Source organism: Triticum dicoccoides, chromosome 5A (assembly GCF_002162155.2).
Source record: "Triticum dicoccoides isolate Atlit2015 ecotype Zavitan chromosome 5A, WEW_v2.0, whole genome shotgun sequence".
Lineage (NCBI taxonomy): Eukaryota > Viridiplantae > Streptophyta > Magnoliopsida > Poales > Poaceae > Triticum > Triticum dicoccoides.
Genome location: NC_041388.1, coordinates 150,222,906 through 150,227,169, shown reverse-complemented (window position 1 = coordinate 150,227,169; position 4,264 = coordinate 150,222,906). Strand labels below are relative to the sequence as shown.

General features: G+C 45.4%; 1 long non-coding RNA gene across 1 annotated transcript; it reads left to right on the top strand.

The window, feature by feature from the left end:
• The first annotated feature begins 2,795 nt into the window (after positions 1-2,795).
• LOC119297108 lies at positions 2,796-3,480 on the top strand. The gene is made up of 2 exons (XR_005145530.1): positions 2,796-3,173; positions 3,260-3,480. It is a non-coding gene; the product is annotated as an uncharacterized LOC119297108 (long non-coding RNA).
• The last annotated feature ends 784 nt before the right edge of the window (positions 3,481-4,264 follow it).

Here is a 4,264-nt window from a genome sequence, read left to right as displayed (position 1 = left end):
AACTATGGACCCGAAGGTCTGAGGTAAACTACTCGCACATCACCAGAGAGGCCATGGAGTTGATGTAGAGGCCCTCCATGATCAATGCCCCCTCCGGTGGAGCTCTGGAAAAGGCCCCAAGATGGGATCTCTTGGGTACCGAAGGTTGCGGCGGTGGAATTAGGTTTGCATGGTGCTCCTGGATGTTTGCGGGGTACGTGGATATATATCTCTACTCCTAATGACTGAGTTGGTAGGATTGCGTCCACGGTTTATTTTCGTCCGGTTTATTTTCGTCTGGTTTATTTTTGTTGGTTTAATTTGGTCTCTCCTTCCATCATCATATCCTCACGTTGATTTTTTTCACCCTCCCAATAAAAACTTTCTTAACATTTACAAACTTTCCCAATAAAAACTTTCTTAACATTTACAAACTTTCCTAACCAGACACCGTCACAAACGGGCAGGTACAGAAATCACATTACAAACATTAAAACCCTATTTTCATGAAAATCAATTCAAAATCCTAACTTTCCTAACGCATCGATTCTTACCTTTCCTATGTACCTCATTGGTGCCCCATCGATGCCCCCTCCCACCAAATGTAAGTTCTTTCATCCCCTCGCACGATCCCCTCGAACCACCGTCAAAGTAAGGAAACACCCAGCGCCTTTGTTCCAAATCATGCCATTTTAGTCAACGCCTAGCTGCTCATGGCCGGGGACGCCGTCGTCTTCATGCGCCGCACCGACGGGGAGCTGCTCGCCGGGCGCGCCCAGGTACCCCGCCGTCTCCCAGCAGGCGTCCGAGGGCGCCGAGCGCCGGCCACGCAACGCGCGCGCGGGTCCCGCCCGAGGAGGTGGACGAGGCCGTGCGGCTCGCGGCAGAGGGCACGCTCTTCACCGTCACCTACTACCCGCGCCAGGGCGCCGGGGAGTTCGTCGTGCCCAAGCAGGAGGTGGAGGACGCGCTGATCGGCGCCTGGGCACCCGGCGTGCAGGTGCGCGTGAAGTTCCTCGACGCCGAGGAGCGCCGCTCCGAGTGGAACAATGGCGCCGTCAAGGCCGTCGAGTCGTCGACCCCTCCATCTGGCGCATGCTCGAGGTACATCTTGCGTCCATACATCCATCTCTCCAGTCAATCCATCCGATCATTGCGATAATTGTCTGGTTGATCGATGGAGTCCACCTCTGTTTGGTTCAGGCATGCTTGCTTCAATTTGTTTGCTCTGCCATTCAGTATGGAGTAGCCCTAGATGTTCACCATGCTAGCGACTCACCCGTCAAACCGCAGAGATCCCTCGCATGGAGTAGCCCTAGATGTTCTAGGCCACCACCGCCAATCCGGCGAGCCTACGCTGCGACCGTTCATGGCGCCTGGGGGCAATGAACTGGCATTGCGGTCATGGAGGGGAGGCTCAGGAGCAGGGCGACGCTGGCTGGTAGAGGAATTCGAAGGAGCCAGGCCGCCCTGGCGATCACCTTGACTGCTGCGTCGTGCACCAACTAACGGCAGTGTCCGCGGTGGTGAAGAAGCATACACGGCGAGGCTAATATAAGGTATACCTTGGAGGACGCAACCCCCTGTCGTCAACACGTCATGGCCCGAATCGCCTGGAGGCCGCAACCCCTGCCTGTGCTCCAGATTCACAGTGTGTCCTGACGAACGAGGCGGCAATCTCTGAATTGAATAATTGATCGTTCATCCTGTTCTACCGCTGATTCGCTCGGCGCCACCTCTGTGGTACTCTTGACTGCTTTCACATATCCCCACAAGGTATAGTACGTGGTATCCCACCCCATGTCATGTAATTGCATTCTGAAGCAATTAGTACATAGGAGTCAACCCATAGGACAAGGAGGACCCGGTTATAGATTTTTTTAAGGGAGGGTGTGCCGTGTACGGGAGCATATCTGTTAGTTTGTATCCTATGTTTAACAATTTCGGAAATTTTTGTAGTATAAAAATCTCAATAGTGAGGATACATTGCTGAACGTGATGTGATGTATATGATTTAGTTTATCATTAGTTTTTCTCCTTGCCACTACCCACTAAATTTCAGATCTGCCTTCAACTTCTAATGGTAAATATTCAATTAATTTTAGTTGGCTCAAAAGGTTTCAAGCTTCTTTGTCCATTATTTCCTGTTCAACTTTAAGAAACCTTTCAGTTTGTTTTGTTTCACTTACTTTACTATTCCTTCTTGATAAACTCACCAGGTACTGTATATATCTCTCCCTGGTCATAGTGGGATGGCTAATAATTTCATGCACAACACCACAATAGCAGATATTCGGAGATTTGGAATTGTTTTGCTGTTTTCTTTCTATGAAAGATAAGCATGAATGCAGCGATGGCAAACCTAAACATCGTTGCCAATTTTCTCTTTCACAGAATAGGATGAATGTCACGGCAGCAGCTGCAAACTCCAAGAACGTTATTGTCATGGGGGGCACCAGTTTCAATTGTGTCTTCTTGCAAGCTCCTTGTCAATGAGAGGCACAAGGTCAGTCTGTACTCTGTAGATACATTTGTGATGCAGTGATTCTTCTCTTATGCTAACTAATACATTGATTATGTCCTATGATTCTCTAGGAGCACTAAGAAATTATATGTTTTCTTAAGGGTCACATCACACGAGGAAACTCTCACCCACAGCCATGAAATTTCCAATTGAATCAAATGCAAATTATACATAGTGCTCTTCCAAGCCACAGTTCAACCCCCACTTCTTGCCGCTCGCCTTCAGCCCCAGCAAGACGATTAAATATTTTACCTCAATCCATATATCAGATCTTGTGCTCAAGAAGACGATGGTGAAGAGCATGATAATGATCCAAATGTATGTTAACAATTGGTCCAGTTTAGAAATCTAAACAGGAAAGCTGAGGGGCCATTTAGTTTATACCCAGGCCCACCTCGCCAGAGATGGTGCGTGCAGATATTTTGGCGAACGATTCCCCTGCCCCTGTTTCGCCTGTCCGTGGACGCAGAATGAAAGCAGCGACCAGTTTTTTTTGGCATGACTCCTATAATTGGGTTTCAATCTAAACAGTACCCAGTCAATGCCGAACTTCTTACTCAATATGACTCCTCAGGTTTCATTTGTTGGGGAGGCAGACAGAAACAACGATAACTAATATTTTTTTCTTTTCACTCACAATAATATTGTCATCAGATACAATTGCTATCAGGTTAGTGTTTTGTGAGCTTTCATCATGTCCCTTTATGGAACTTTTAAATGTTGATTATCATTTATCACTGCTGCTACTTTATGCAGAGTATTGATGTTTGTACTGAAGGAAGTCCAAAAGTCTTATCGATGCAGGCAAGACACTTGATATGACAAATTTCAAGTGGAAACGAACAAATATTATGCTTGTTCATCGCTTGATGTCTACCCTGACTATTCTTTCATTTAAAACTCGCTAATAACAAGTTTTTACTCTGCTGTTAAAACTGATGTTGCTAATTCGGTTCATAAAATTATTGTCGTTATAATTTGGTGATGTAATACTTTGCCATAAGCCAATATCAAATTATGAAGCATTGCTATAACTTCCAACGTGGTGCTAGAGCATTATATATGAATGTACTTAGTTAAAGGCCATCCAAAGATACACATTTGCAAGGAAACTGCACAATGTCAATACGAATATGAAAGATAATTGGATAAATAACCTTGAAATCTGATCTTTTTCTGATGATAACACAACTTACGCTGATTTCCATAATGAACAGAGAATAGAAAAAGTGTTGTTGCGGCCATGACTTGAATAACAAACCAAATTCACAAGGTCGGTACTGGACTATTGGTAATATATATTCTTTTGGCAGGGATTTAGAAATACTTCACATCTCTTTTTTAGTGGATTTTGTGATAGGAGTGAGAGTTGAGAGTGAGCGGGTTGGAGGCTGTGGTTGATTTGTTCAGTTACGAATGTGAGCGGAATATTTTCCCTACTTAAGAAAAAGTGGCAAATTGGATAAGGCAGTCATATTTTTTTGATCAGGTCATACAATATATTTTTTAGGATAGAAGGGTAAATGCATTAGTTTGTTGTTTTAATAGTTAATAACAGACGCGGTGGCGTATTAGTTGCATCCCCAACAACAGCCATCATATTTTGTTTTGTGGTAATGCATGACATTCAACTGTATGTTACAACATGGCAATGCCTCATGAGACATCGAATTTGCCTTCTTGGCTTGGGGTCGTCATGGGCGGCGCACGCCTCCTCCGCCTTGATGGTCGTGGCGGATCGGCACGAACACGGGAGGAGGG